At 30.3% G+C, this 16,270-nt stretch overlaps 2 pseudogenes; both read left to right on the top strand.

Moving 5' to 3' along the window:
- The first annotated feature begins 2,579 nt into the window (after nucleotides 1-2,579).
- Nucleotides 2,580-8,229, top strand: LOC120197752 (annotated as a pseudogene).
- On the top strand, nucleotides 7,641-15,140 carry LOC120197753 (annotated as a pseudogene).
- Nucleotides 15,141-16,270: the final 1,130 nt, after the last annotated feature.

Raw genomic sequence — 16,270 nt, 5'->3', positions numbered from 1 at the left:
TCACAAAAGACCAACAATTAACCAATGCAAAGAATAAAAAACAAGAGAAATGAAGGCATAAATCAAGACTAGCAACTTAAATTCCTTAATTTACTAAAGAACGCCGATAAATTTTTCATTAGATGAAATATAAGAATAACGACAAAGAAAACCCCAAGATTCAAAAGAATATATTGCGAAGAAAAAACCCAAACAAGAATCGAACACAACAACGGGAGAATAACATGATTTCTAAAGAAAATAACGAAAACCCAAAAAAGATTGGGGGAGGAAGGAGGCAACCAAGCTTTGGAATGTTAAAGTAATATGCTTACAGGTATGGATATTGGTGATAGAGAACAATGTATGTGATATATGTATATGCTTTGTGATATGATGTGTGCATGATATGATATATTGATAGGGGTAATGGTATATGTTACATAATATACATGAATATATGTTGATGTATATGTAAATGAGTGGTATAATTTGATAGCATAAAACAGTCATGCATGATTAGTGGGTATGAATTCCATTAGATGTGTTTTCTTTATGCTCATTAAGTCTTCGACTTGGCGTGTGATTGTTTCACACGTAGGTTTCAAGAAGAGTAAAGAGTAATGCGGAGCAAGACAGGTCGTTTCTCCTTACCAAATGTCAGATCAGAAAATATATGTACTGTATATAGAGTGAAGTTGGCATGTAGTCTAAAGATATAAATGTATGAACTCTGATATATTTTGTAAACGTTTTGAATAAGTTAAATGTTATCAAAGTTTTTAAATTACTCACTATTTATACGAATAAATGTTTGAAAAGTCAATGTGACACTTCGGACTCGTATCCGGGTCGGATACGGGTTGGGGGTGTTATCATGTGTTTCAAATTTAGTAAAAAACAGACTTAAAATGAATGATGAATTGAAGAAAGTAGTAAATCATGCAAAGTTGAGGGATATAAAAATGAAAAAATAAAAAAATGTTATCAAAAAAGAGGAATTGAATACGTATGTATATTTTATGATAGTTTATGAGCATGCAGTTCAAATTTGGTAAAAAATACTTAAAATGAAGGAGTAAATGGATGGAATAGGAAATTATGGACCAAATCACAAATCTGTCAAAATAATCATCCAATTTTTCGAGCTATTCAAAATTTTGAAATTTCAATTCAATTCGAACTCAAAATTGATTCAAATAATACGAAATAAAAAATTAATTTTTCAAGTCGAATTTTACTCAACTCTAACTGGCATGACAAAAAGATGAAATTGTTGAATATTCTTTCTTGAGAAGATAAAATAAAAAAATAAAATGGACAACACATGAATTCCATATCAATAAAGAGTCATCTACATCAGTAGATGTGACTGTTATGTCATCATTACATTTCTAATTTAACATTCGAGTAACTAAAATAAGATAAATAAAAAATTTAACAAGTAAATTTAAAAGTTTCAAACTTAAATGACTAAGATAAGTGCGAGGAGAAAGTTAAGTGATAAAATGTGTAATAACCCATTCTTAGTTAATATAAGAGTAGTCTCGTTACTAATCTTCAAAAGAAATAAATTAGAGATGATACGAGATGAGATGAGTTAATTTTGTATCGTTTTCGATATAAAATTTAAGAGTTTTTTTTACTCCGATTCATTCTAATTTTAATATAGTTTAATTTGATTCGAATTTGACTCAATGTAATGAAAGCATAATTCGATTCTAATCTAACTTTAGAAATTAATAAAAAATCTAACTCATCTTATCTCAACTCTAAAATTTTAATAAAAAACTTAAGCATGTTACAAAATAATTATAAAATAAAGAGTATTCTAATAAATATATTAAGAAATAACAATTTTCACCTAAAAGAGCTCATAAATTTCAACAAAAAACTCAGCACAATCCATCTAACTCTCAATTAAAATACCAGAGGATTATCTTAGAATCAGACTCGACCACGGCTCTCAAGTGGATTAAAAAATCCAGATTTATGTACCCCATTGTTTCAGTCCTTGGTAAGAGGTGTAGCTACTTGTGGAAGGAAAGGTTATCATCTCAAGATATATTGTGAGAGCTGCTAACTGGAATCGGATGAGTTAGCAAAAACTGGTATAAGATGATCAGTGGTTATGAGTTATATTTATTAAGCTAGGGTGTTTATTGTGTTTTTTAAGGGGCTTGGTTTTTAGTGCTGCAGTTTGTGTTTATGTTGTTAAGTCTTATGTTATAGCAGACCATGGTTATGGATTGGTTGTATGTTATGTTCAAGATTAATAATTTAGAGGCGTTCTTTTCCTCCTTCCTATGTCTCTCATGTTACTTATATAACATGTAGGATATGAAGGAGGTTTTAATGAGCCTATATTCTATCAAAAAAAAATTAAAATCCATCAAATAAAATAAATTACCATCCCTAAACAAAATCAAGCAATTTAGTACATGAATGTGAACAATCCCCTAAATTGATCTCTAGCCATCAAAGTGCTTTCTTAACGAGGCCTAAGCAACAAGCCGCAAGGGTCACATAGGTAAAATCGTAAAACTTTAAGGGTAAAATTGTAAACAGAAAACTTTCCCCGCCTGTTTTCTCCCACCAATATAATCCCCAAACCCTATCCTACCCTCATTTTCTCTCTGCCGCCAACAACCTTTTTCTTTTCCCAGATATACAGCAACCCAAAATGACGACCCGCTTCAAGAAGAATCGCAAGAAGCGTGGTCACGTGAGCGCCGGTCACGGCCGTATTGGTAAGCCCCGGAAGCATCCGGAGGTCGGGAAACGCCGGAGGCATGCACCACCATAGGATCCTCTTCGACAAGTATCACCTGGATATTTCGGGAAGTCGGCATGAGGTACTTCCACAAGCTCCGCAACAAGTTTTATGCCCAATCGTCCAACATCGACAAGCTCTGGTCCCTCGTCCCGCAGGACGTGAAAGCCAAGGCCAACAAGGATGCCGCGCCGATGATCGACGTGACTCAGTACGGTTACTTTAAGGTCCTCGGAAAAGGTGTTTTGCCGGAGAATCAACCGATCATTGTAAAGGCTAAGTTGGTGTCGAAGACTGCTGAGAAGAAGATTAAGGAGGCTGGTGGTGCTGTTGTACTCACCGCTTAGGTTAGTCTTTTTCGTTATATCACTATTTTTTATATTTGTTCTTGGAGTTACTCTTGAAATGATTTCATATGAATATTGTTAATTTTGTTGTGCAATTTAGTTATTTGATAAACATTGTTTATGCAATTTAAGCTGAGCAAAGTAATTACCCATGGATGTTTGAATGCAGTAGATGCAATACCTGGACGCAACTAGGATGCTTTGAAATTGGCATTATTTGAATATTATTTAAACCTAATTACGGGGTTATGGTTTAATTTTAAATATTTAAATCTGACGGGGTTGAAAAGCAATTAAACTAGAAAGACCGTGAACTATCGTCGTCTCAGACTCATTTGATTTGTTCTTATAGCCTTGATGAGAACCATTTTATCTATATACCAAGCTCAGTATTTTATAATAGTGTTATTAAAACTAAGGGGGCGTTTGGTTTAGCTAATCTTGGATTAGCGGGGCAATGAAGATCATTCTCTGCTTGGTTTACAAACATTCCAACTCACGTTAATCTTTTATTCCCAACATGATATTTTAGGTTTATTATTGGAATGTGATTCTCCTTCTCTTAAGTATTGTTATATTTCTGGCGTTTTAGACTAAGATATCCTTAATTTTTTTCTCAAAAATAATTTTTTCTGTAGTTGAATAATTTTTTTTTTACGAATGTTAAATTGTAAATTCATCTTTAAACTATTTTAGATTTACAAAAAAAATTCATAATTAGAATTTTATATGAAGTTTAGGGGTTAAAGTAAATTTTTCATTCATTTATTTATCTTTTTAATTTTATAAAAAAATTATATAATTTTTATGAATTTAAAATTTTTAAAGAAAATATACGCTTTTGGTTCAGGTAATCTTGAATACCAGGGAAATGGAATGTCATTCTCCCGTTTGAATTGCAACATTCTCAACTCTCGGTAATCTTTTATTCCCAACAGTGATATTTTGTGGATTATTACCGGGAATATAATTTTCCTTTCCTTAGGTATTGTTACATTCTTGACATTTTGAATTAAAATACCTTTAATTTTTTTTTTCTTCAAAAATATCTTTCCGTCGTTGAATAAAAAAAATTATACGAAGGTTAAATTGTAAATTTATCTTAAACTATTTTAGATTTACAAAAAAAACCCACATAATTAGATTTTATATGAAGTTTAGGGGTTAAAATAAATTTTATCATTTCATTAAATCTATTTATCTTTTTAATTTTGTAAAAAAGATTATATAATTTTATGAATTTAAAATTTTAAAATATACATAAATTAGTTATAGTAGAATTCAACTTGTTAAAAAACAATATATAACAAAGGATAATTTGGTAAAATATACATTCCAATATTTTTATTCATTTACCAACATTGTAATCTTACATTACTATTAAACGAACCAAACACAAAAATGCAACATTCCTAGTAATCTTATTCTAGCCGGTAATCCTATTCATGTCGGTAATCTACATTCCGTGAACCAACGCATAGTAAAGTTATAGTAAATTCAACTTGTTAAAAAATAAATATAATAAAGACAATTTGGTAAAATATACATTCTAATAATCTTTTATTCCTTTAACCAAACACTGTAATCTTACATTCCTGCCAAACGAACCAAACACAAATGCAACATTCTCAGTAATCTTATTACAACTAGTAATTTTATTCCTGCCGGTAATCTTATATTCCCTGAACTAACGCATCATAAGGGTTTTGATAATTGGGTAATTGTATTTTCGTGCATTTGCAAAAGAGGAAAACTGAAAGAAAAAACATTTAAATAGAATTTCCTTCAAGTATGTATGGACTAAAGGTGATAGATTTTTACAGTCCAACAACATGCTTCTAGTTATATATGATATGTAATTACAAAATATCTTACCATACCCGACTTTCCTTTTTAAATATGTCTTCATAACAAATTGTTTAAAGAGTAAGGATTTTGTGACAAATGGTATCAAAATGATAATTTAATTGTCCTATTTTCCGTCAAAGATCCCAATGGATTGGATATAGTTAAACCATATGCTATAATGAGGGCAAAGAAAATAAGAGAATTATTTTATATTATCAGGTATAAAAATAAATCATCGAAAGGAAGAAAAAAGGGAAAAATGAAGATATGTGAGTTAGTTTAAAATGTTTATAAAGTTTAATTTTTCTCCCACATTTTTTTTCAATTTATCTAATAATAATGAAAAAGTTAAAATTTTCTTTAATTTTCATATTTCTACTGAACACACTCATAATTTTTTTTTCAACTTTTAACTTTATTTTCAAGCTCTAAAATCTAATATTACATAAAATAAAGGAAAAACCATTTGATTAAAAGCACCATTTTGGGTGAACTGATTGAATTACCTTCGTTTTTTTCTAAACTATGGATTTTAGAGGATTAATGAAAAAAAGGATAAATTACACAGTTCATGATTATACTTTACTCTCTCTTCTATTTTGTTTACTGTACTTTCAATTTTTAAAATTTCTCACTGAACTTTACAAATTGAACCTTTTGCTCACTATGTCGTTAACTATTTAACGGTGTTATGACATGTCATAAGCATCAAAATAACGTCGTTTTGAAAAACTCAAATATATATCAAAACGACGTTGTTTCGAATCCATTATAAAAACCTTTTTTTCTTCTTCATTTCTTTTTTTTCCTTTTTCTCCCCATTTTCTCTCTACTCTGCACTAGTTGTCATCGTCGGCCACTACGTCATTTTCATTTCGACCACCGTCCACTGTCGTTGACGGTGGTTGTTTTGTCCAAAATTTCATGGGTCGATTCATCTTGACTCCATGAGACCGAATTTGGTGGTGTTTCACCGAAAAATATTTTAAAACCCATGAATCTAGATCGAAAATTTTCGGCTTCCTCACTTCCAATCTCAATTCGTGGACTTCGGAGCAATTTCCGACAAATAGATGTTGGATTCGGACTCAATGTGTTGAGGCGAAGCGACCCATGAAATTTAAGACCGAACGCCCACCATCTACGGTGGTCGACTATGGCCAATAGTGGCATCCGACTACCTTCAGTTTTTTTGTTATTTTTTTAATTATTTTATATTAATAAGTAAATAAAAAATGCCATGTCATCAAAATGTTAGGAAGTTAACGGGAGAGTGATCAAAATGATTCAATAGGTATTTTAGTAAATAATTAGAAAAATGAAAGTATAGTGAACAAAATTTGAGAGAGAATAATGTATAGTGAAGAATGATATAATTTATTAAAAAAAAAGGGTGAAGATGTGATTCATTTGATTTGTGCTTTGGGTGAAGTGTAGCAGATTCTTTCATATTTTAGTATTTTATATTTTAAACTATTTTTTATTATCTTAGTCTATTTTATGTTTTTATATAATCTATTATAATAATTTAATTACAAATATAGTATTTATATTGTTATTAAGTGTTTAATTGAGTTTATATCAATCGTTAATTATGTAGATAGATGGTAATATGTCGACTCATATTAATTTTTTTCATTCGAACTCAATTCAAGTATTACGTTCATCATTTGTTATTCTATTTGAATTAAATTTAAGTAAGTTTTATTTGATTTAATTTTTAAGAGTAAAGATTACATTCAACTTGATTTGATGTATATATTTATATAATATTTTAATTAGGAAAAATCAAGACTTAATTGAAAAATATAAAGAGGGTTATTGTTAAAATTATCCATAAATATATAATATATAATTATAATATTATCTGGAGTTGGATCGAGATAATAATTTTATTTTATACTTGAATTCGATCAAACTCGTCCTTCGAAAAGAATTAATTCAATATATATATTTTTCAACAATTGATCCTATATTTTAGGATGATTAGGTCAAAATCCATCGAGTTCGAGTCAAATATTTTTTTGAATTAATCATTGGTATACGATTTATTAATCGACTAATCTAGATAGGGTACTACATAGGCAATGACGACAATCCCAACTCAGTTTTCTCCATTCGCAAATGTTAGGATTTAAACCCTTAACATTCCTTAAGGAATCTATTATCTTATCCTACTAGACCAATGGATTGTTGGTAGTTCGAGTCAAATATTTATCTAAATTAATTCAATTAAAAGTTATCTAAAATCTATTTTTATAAATAATAATTAATATTATAAGATAACGATATCATTTTAGACTATCTCTATTTAAATAAAATAATATAAATGATTTATGTAAGAATCAAATTTGTTTTTAATATTTTTTATTTTTTATTATTAGGTAAATACAAGTTGTTATTTCAAAGATAATTCTCAACCACTCGACATTAAACGTTTACACCCTTAATATTGAACATTTACACCCTTGACATATATGGTACTCGAACTTAAATCCTAAATAAAAAAATTCATTATTACGAAATCTACTTGGTTCGTGTTGTATTTAATAAAGTTAAATATATTAATTACAGATACTTTAATACGAATGTTCATTTATAAAGTTAGAAATATTAATTTAATTCATTTATAAAGTTAGAAATATTAATTTAATTCTAGAAAATATATTTATGGATAGGTTAAGGGGAAAAAGACTTTTTCGGCAATCGAATTCCATCCAGCCTTTTCTCTACTACTTAAAACGGTTATAACCACCGCCTATGGCGGTGACTTCGCCAACACTCGCTTCCTCGTTACAAAACAGAAATAGTATCTTATCCAATTTCCCTTCCTTTAAACCGTTTGCAAATTCCGACAAGAAATCCAGTCGTTTTCGGTGTCAGATTAGGAGTTTTGAGAATCAACCTTCGAATTTGAGCTTCGAGTTCCTCTCGGGAAACGAATCGATTCATTTGATCCCAAATTCTCGATGTCAATGGCTGCCGCCACCATTCCGCGGTTAAGCTCGGCAAGAAAGTCTGCCTCTTTGCTGCGCCGAGACCGAGGCTCTCGCCCGTAGAATCGCTGCTGAATCCGATGCCATTGAGCTCCGCAGCATAAATTGGCGGTAATCCTATAAAAAAAGTTTATATTCACTGTTAATGTTTGGGATAAATCGTTGCGGATTAAGTTTTTTATGCTTTTGATTTAAATTCGATATTAGGACATTTGATGATGGATTTCCGAACTTGTTTATACCTAATGCGCATGGAATTCGTGGACAACGTGAGCTTTTTTAGCCTCATTTAGTTCACCTGCGGTGATTTTTGAGCAGTTATCGGTAATCTACGCATTGCCGAAACTGTTCATTTCATCGTTCACCTTAGTTCTCCGTTTTTTCCCTACCGGAACTTCGGAGCGAATGGAAGACGAGGGAGATGTCGCCACTGCTTTTACTCTTGCTAGATATTGTCTAATATACCGACTTCTAGAGGAGGCCCTACTAGCTTAGTGACATTTGATCCACGCTTTGCAGGTTTGATTTTGTTGGTATAATTCATTATGAATCTGATTGTTTATTGAGAAAGTTCTTGATTTGTTTCTGTGTTTTTCTTTCAGGAGAGATTCTACTTTGGTGATAATATTTTGCCTTGCTTTGAGAGTGGATACCTTTGCTTAAGAATAGGCTTCAACACTTCCTGACTCCGACAGAGTAAGTTTATACCCTTTTGATTTGTATATTTTATGGGTATTGATAGTTTTTGTCTATGATTTTTTTAATTTGTCATATATTGATTGATTATGTTGTATTGGAAGAATTCTCGAGTAAGGAGAATCGGTATGCTTCATGGCTCTCTACTTTTGAAGTTCTCAAATCATTATTTTCTTGTTGGTTTTAAGATTATTTCAAATGGTTGAGAACCAAAATCAATTTCCTTAGAGATTTTTTGGTTCACATTCAAATTAGTTTGGATTATGGTACTTGTCAATCTGTAAGTTGGAAGTATATTTTCGTAAAACAGTTTCGAATTTCTAATATTCTGCTATAATTCCTTCACTTTTTCAGATATCCCTTGCTTTCCTGATGATGGTGCTTGGAAAAGATTTCATAAACAGCTGCAACATTTCCCAACGGTATGTAACGTCCGCATAACAAAGATGCTCTATGTAACACCTCAACCCGTACCCGACCCGGATACGAGTCCGAGATATCACATTAATTTTTTCAAACAATATTCTTACAAAATAGAACAGTTGGACTTATATTAAGAAATACGATAATATATTGTTGAATTATGTTCGTTTAAACAAATTTAAAGAAATATTTTTTTTAGAATAGTACTATACCGTATGAATAGTATCAATACTGTTTAAAGTACCGTGAACAATAATGAACAGTACCGTAAATAGTGTATCGATACACTACTACAGTACCATGAACAGTGTACCGATATACAAAAACATCAAATTTAAAATGTCTATCGATGCACTGCTACATTGTACTGATGCATTGCTACAATAATTTCAGCAAAACATACATACAACTCATAAAAACTTAACATTTCATCACTATAAAGTTACCATTTACATAAATACGTTTAAAACATTACAAAACTCAATCATATGATTTTACAAAACCGATTAGAGCATATCGGATTCAAATCTTTATTTACATGCCAACCACAATTTGTTTTACAAAACACAACTATTCAATTCTTTTCTGATCTGATCTTTGGAAAGGAAAAACTGACATGTCTTGCATAACTTTTATCAATCTTCCTTTTCTCAGAACCTACGTGAAACAATCACACGCTAAGTCATTGACTTAGTGAGGCATAAATAAATTATGATATAACTGTAACTTCTACAATGCATGAACATTTAATACTACCATATCATACCAAAGCATATATTCTTTCATGTAACAATACACACATGCACTATCATGTACATAATGTCATACGTATACATATATACATACTTAATCTCATCATTAACATGCTTATCATTACTTATTTTATCATCACTAATTTCTTTTATACCATATTAACATAATGTAAACTCTAAATCACACCAATGCATAAACCATTACCAATCTCACATCATATACAAACACATATCATCTCATATAACAAATACACCTATGTAATTATATTTATCGTCATTTTTATTATCCTATGATCCTGACTTATCATTTATGAACGTCATATATCACAGACACCATTTCACAAAGGAACACACATAATATCATATCAAGTTTTTTATTATCTTTAAAGCCCATGTATATTGTTGAGAACTTAAGATATGTGAGTACATAGAGGTTGTGCACTATGTTGTCACCACAGCTCGTATAAGGTCCACTGATTGGCATGTGAAATCTGTGTTCTGAAGGACCTATCCATATGTTCCAAAGAACATATGTAAACTGTTCATATGTCCCGAAGAACATAGGTAAACTGTCCATATGTCCCGAAGAAATAGGTAATCCTGTCCATATGTCCCAAAGGACATAGTAACCCTCGACTCTTGGCATGCCAATTATACCACTAGTTCTCATATCACATAACATGGCCATTATCATTTATAACAGTCACATCACTTGTTCCTTCTCTTCTGTCACATATCACATGTATGTGTAAACATATCTCATACATATAACATGTATCACAAGTGCATGTAATCACGTAGATCGTTTTCATATGGCTTATATCATTTCTCATTTGTTCATGTACGTATGTCATATCTTGTTCACATATATTTATATACATCACATAGCACATAAAATAACATATCATACATATCACATAGTTGATATCATATTTTTCATATATTCATGTAGTTCAATATCACATATCGTATATAATAACATATGACACCTATACACATTTTCATATACCCACCTTAGCATTGCTTGCTTTGATTCGATCCTAATTCTTCAATTGTTCCGGAATGAGATTACGTTATATATCTACATAACAATACAAGATCCATATCAATATTCTAATTGATATACTCTAATCTTCCCTTTTCTAAACTAAAGGAAAAGATCAATTTCCATTTTCCCTTTGAAGTGTATCGATACACACTATAGTGTATCGATACATCCCTTCACTGCTGTCTCGGTATACTACCTGTGTATCGATACACTTATTGCATTCGATGTTTCTTCATTTAAGAGTGTATCGGTACATATTGAATTTGTACCGATGCACCTTGCCCAGAAATTATATTTTAAGCCCGAAAATTCATCCTTTTCAGCTTAAATTCTTCATATTTCATTCCCTTTTCTATTCTTAACTCAAGTACATATACTTAAATTAATTTCTACTCATTCAATACATCCTTAACCTCAAAATTCCATCTTTCATATGGAAATCAATAATCATACCAAATTTTCAAGATGCTTTAAATCCAATTCTATCACTTCATATCTCTTAATTAAGTAGTCGACAAGTCAAATTAGTTTCAAATTTAACTTATCAACTCTTTCCAGAAATTCCTTAAACTCATTCTCTTTAATCTTTCTAAACTTCTTCATTTTTGATTTTAAGACAACTTAAGCTTTCCTTAAGCTTAAGTATTACCTAAGGATCAAAACCCATACTTAAAATTAACAAATAATCAGCTAACAAGAAACTCACATTTTCCTTAGGGGTTCACGGTTGCACAAAGAAGAAGAAGAAGAAAGAACTTTTTGGAGAGATATCTCCTTAATCTTATCCTTATATCCTTATCATATCCCATTTTTAATTAATTTCTAAGTCAAATGACTGTTTTGCCCTTCACTTCATTTAATAATTACTAATAATAATTCATAAAATATCTCCAAATAATTCTTGAACTATTTAACTATTTTATTTTAATCACCAAATTCTGAAGTTTTACAATTTAGTCACTAACCCATAATTTGGGATGTTACACTCTACTTTATTTATGGTGTTTCTCATAAACTTAGTCTTTCATCTTGTCTGCTGCAAGTGTTGAATCTCATTGTTGTTTAACCTAATAATCAATCATTATACAGTTTTTACTTTTGTACTTAATTTTAACTATAGATTGTTGATGCTGAATATGCTGAAAGCTTGTAACTTAGATTGCAACATTTACTAGTTGCCTTGACCACATCCGGCATCGCATTGAGTAACAGCACTCACATTAGGAAAAATCATGAAGGAGGAGGAAGAAAAAAATGCCCAAGGGGTCTTTTTAGTACAGTTGAGACTTATGTAAACAGATCTCCATTTGATCTTGTGGAAGTGGAGGTTATCTTTAATCCGTACTTTCTTACTTGGCATGTATCTTTTCAAGTCTAAAACAGAACTAGAGTGCTCTGTTTCCGGATTTATTATCAGATTAGTCCGTTAGTGGTAACTACAAGATTTATAATTCATTTAGAGACCCAAGATTGTTAGTTTCTGGCCGCTGTTGATTACATCAATGCAAGTACATGGCATTGCTTATTGGTTTTCTATGATATGTTGTTCATCATGGCATCTACTTTATAGCTCATTTTGGTATAAAAACAACGTGTTATTGGAGGTAGTAGTCCATTTCTGATGTTCGTACTTCATTTTACTAAAATAAAATGAATGAATATTATATTTAGTATTTTAGTTGATAGGAGAAGTATCCTTTTACACATGTATGGAAGAATTAGATGAGGCTACATTTTCCTTTTCTATATATGGATGTGACATAGTCTTCCATCTTCTGCATAAAAGTTGTATCTAGAGAAGCTTGTTTATTGCATAAGGATGCATGGTAACATTCTTGAATCGATAACAGATTGTTTGTAATAAAGTCCGGATGGGGATCAAAGAATTGTGCGCATCAAAGAGGAGATGCTTCAGGACGTCATGTTGTGATTGTTGATGATTTGGTTCAATCAGGTGGCACTCTGATTGAATGCCAGGTAATGTAACTCCTACCAGATATATACTTGTGTCGCTTGCCTTTTGAGTCATACTCCGACATACTGCCCCCTGTTTTGGTCCTCATCTCTGTGGCAAAAGGAAAGGAACCAGGCAACATAAATCTATTCTTATTTATGGTTTGTAAACCTGCTATTCTGTAACATCTCATAATGTCCGTGTCTTTCAGAAAGTATTAGCCGCCAATGGAGCAGCAAAAATAAGTGCATATGTGACGCATGGAATTTTCCCTAAAAGGTCTTGGCAACGCTTTGAACATGATAATGGAGGTATTGCAAGGCCTGTATAGTGTATATATATATTAAGAAAGGAAACAAAAAACTTTGCTTTCTTAGGTGAATTGAAAATATTTAGATGTCATTGACATATTGATGGAGAAGAGGTATAGAAATTGAATTTGATCAACCTGATTTAGTACTTGTTAACATGTGACATAATCCTAGAGTCTGTTAAAATTATCATTTACTAGAAACATATAACCAAACTAGTGATGCCTTGAACAGCAAAAAACTAGCTCGTATTTTGATGAGATTTGAATTTTTAACCTCTTAGTTTAATATTTTAGACTATATCATTGATCTAAGGGGGTGTTTGGATTGGGGAATGTGGGATTCCCATGGGAATGGAATCCACATTCCCCCGTTTGGTTAGCCCGGGAATCCTATTCCCGGTAATGTAAGATTACCAATAGTGGATTTTTTGGGGTATATTACCGGAATGTCATTACCTCCCTTTCCTTAGGTATTGTTGGATTACCGGCGTTTTGGACTAAATGCCCTTAAATTTTTATTTTTTTTCAAAAATATATTTATTCTCATCGAATAATAAAAATTTTACGAATGTTAATTACAAATTTATCCTTAAATTATTTAGATTTACAAAAAAAATCTATAATTAAATTTTATATAAAGTTCAAGGGTTTAAATAAAATTTTACCCTTTCATTAAACTTTTTTTTATTTAATTTTGTAAAAATATATAAATATTATGAATTTAATTTTTTTAAGAAAATATATAAATATTTTCCAACTTGTAATATTACACAAATATATAATTAGGATAATTTGGTCAAATATACATTCTAATAATCTTTTATTCCTTTAACCAAACACGGTAATCTTACATTCCTGCTAAGCCAACCAAACACAAAATACAACATTCCCAGTAATGTTATTCCTTGGTAATCTTACATTCCCACTGGTAATCTTATATTCCGTGAACCAAACGCACCCTAAGTGTTTATTTTTATTAATTATTAAATATATTTAATAATTATTTAACATAAAGTTATATTTTAAATATTAAAAATAGTTTTTGATGAAATTGGCCGGTGTAAACCGATTAGATCAAGAACTCGATGTCTGATCAGGTTATTTTTAGCCTTGACCAAACATAATTATGTTATTGTGAGTTACAATGGCTTTATATATATATATATAACCACCGGTATTTGTATCATTGGTGACTAATCTGGTGTAAAAGCCCATTATGGGGTGATTCTCTCAACAAAGTTTTCTTATTCCACAATGTCAGGATTTTGACTCGAGATTTTAGAGATCAAACATCTCATCATGTTAGACCAACTAGTAGTGTTCTTTATTGGCGTTCTATCTACATTTCATTTTTCTGTTGTTTGTTCATAACCTATGTTTCTTGTGATTCTTTATAATTGTTGTCGAAAAAAAAAAAAAACCTACCATTAAGCCAAATGTATGTTTTTTTCCCCTCTAGCTTTTATTATTTCTCAATTTTAGTTAATATTTATTTTACATAATTAAAATAAAGATAGAAAATGTCAATCCGTTGAACCGGTTGAATCACGAACCTAGGTCTGGCTTGTTCCACCTCCGGTCGGGTTCTTTTAACATATATTTCCGTATTCAACTTAATTATTGCCAATGCATGAATCTTGATTTTGTCTCAAAATATATATATGTAGGGCATCCTGAGAAAGGGCTGACCTATTTCTGGATTACCGATTCATGCCCTCACACAGTGAAGAGGTAAGAGCAAACATCCTTTCGAAATTCTTAGTCTTCTGGTTCCATTGCAGCTGCTCTTCAGATATAAAAGAACTCTTTACAAATCATTCATTACTTTTGAGTGAATTTAAGTTATATTTTTTTATAGAAAAATGTCATGAGATTAGGATCTCTTTCGGCAGCAGAATTTTTCGAACTAGGTTAAAAAAAATTAACCTATGTTACTTGGATTTGGATGTTAGATTCAATATGTTCAATTCTTCATAAATTGTTTTCAAAAGATTTTGCGAGTTGTGGATGAATTTAAATAGACGACTGGGATTATAACTTTATTATTTTACTTGTCATTGAAAATTAGAAAAGAAAAATGATAATGTTTAAGTTTAATCTCAGTCATTTTTTATAAGGGTATGTGGATTTATCTTCCTCTGCGTATTGGAGGTGATGATTATCATAAATATTTCTTGATTGATTTTACAATGTTGTATCTTTATTTTTACAAGGACGAGTTTGGCACTTAATAGTTAATATATTGTCTGTCTATTGTTATTAGATACATGAAATTATATTTTAAAAGTTATTTTATTAATATAACAAGAAGATGAATAATTAAATAACTTGATAGACAATTTTAGAAGAGGGAAATGGGATAAATAGAAAATTTAAATTTAATTTAGACATTTTCAGAAGAGGGGAAATGGGATAAACAGAAAATTTAAATTTATTTTTTATGCAAACAGAATTCCTTAGATTTATTTTTAAAAAAAAGAGAGAAATATTAAACGTTAAAGTGAATATATAATTAAAATATATTCTTATCACTTAGGTTATATAAGGCTTATATAAGGAAATATTAAAAAATTATCTGAATAGATCTGCTTGATATTTTATTTTAAAGTAAATACCAAATGTAAACAATTGTTTGATAGGCATTCTGGATTATCAAAAGCGTTAACAACTCAATTAAAATATTACAAACTGTATAATTTCAACATTAAAAAAGTGGAATGAGATATTTAAAGGCCTTCGAAAACTTTTAAAATTATAGAAGACAAAAAAATCTCAATAAAAGGGGATTGAAGTTTGAATTGTACGCTTATTGTGATTATCATATTTCTCTACGCAATAACAAACCGTAACGGTATAAACAATACACTATGAATAGTTAAATGTGTAAAAGAAAAACTTAAATGTAACACTGTTACGTAATTAAACACAAAAAATAACGTGGTAATTATGTCTATACTATATCATGTTTATTTAGCCATCCCCACCCCACCAAAAAAAAAAACAAATGAAATAACTTCACATAAAAAAATTTTGGGTATAAAATTATAATCAATAACTAGGATTTTAGGATTTTGGAAGGTTATGTTCACACGGCATACTACTTCACTTTTGTAAAAATATTTGCGTACTAAGATAATTTTC

The sequence above is a fragment of the Hibiscus syriacus genome, unplaced genomic scaffold, assembly GCF_006381635.1.
Source record: "Hibiscus syriacus cultivar Baekdansim isolate YM2019G1 unplaced genomic scaffold, ASM638163v2 tig00117048_pilon, whole genome shotgun sequence".
Taxonomy (NCBI): Eukaryota; Viridiplantae; Streptophyta; class Magnoliopsida; order Malvales; family Malvaceae; genus Hibiscus; species Hibiscus syriacus.
Note: the sequence above shows the minus strand (reverse complement) of the source record. Positions and strands in the feature narration are given on the sequence as shown.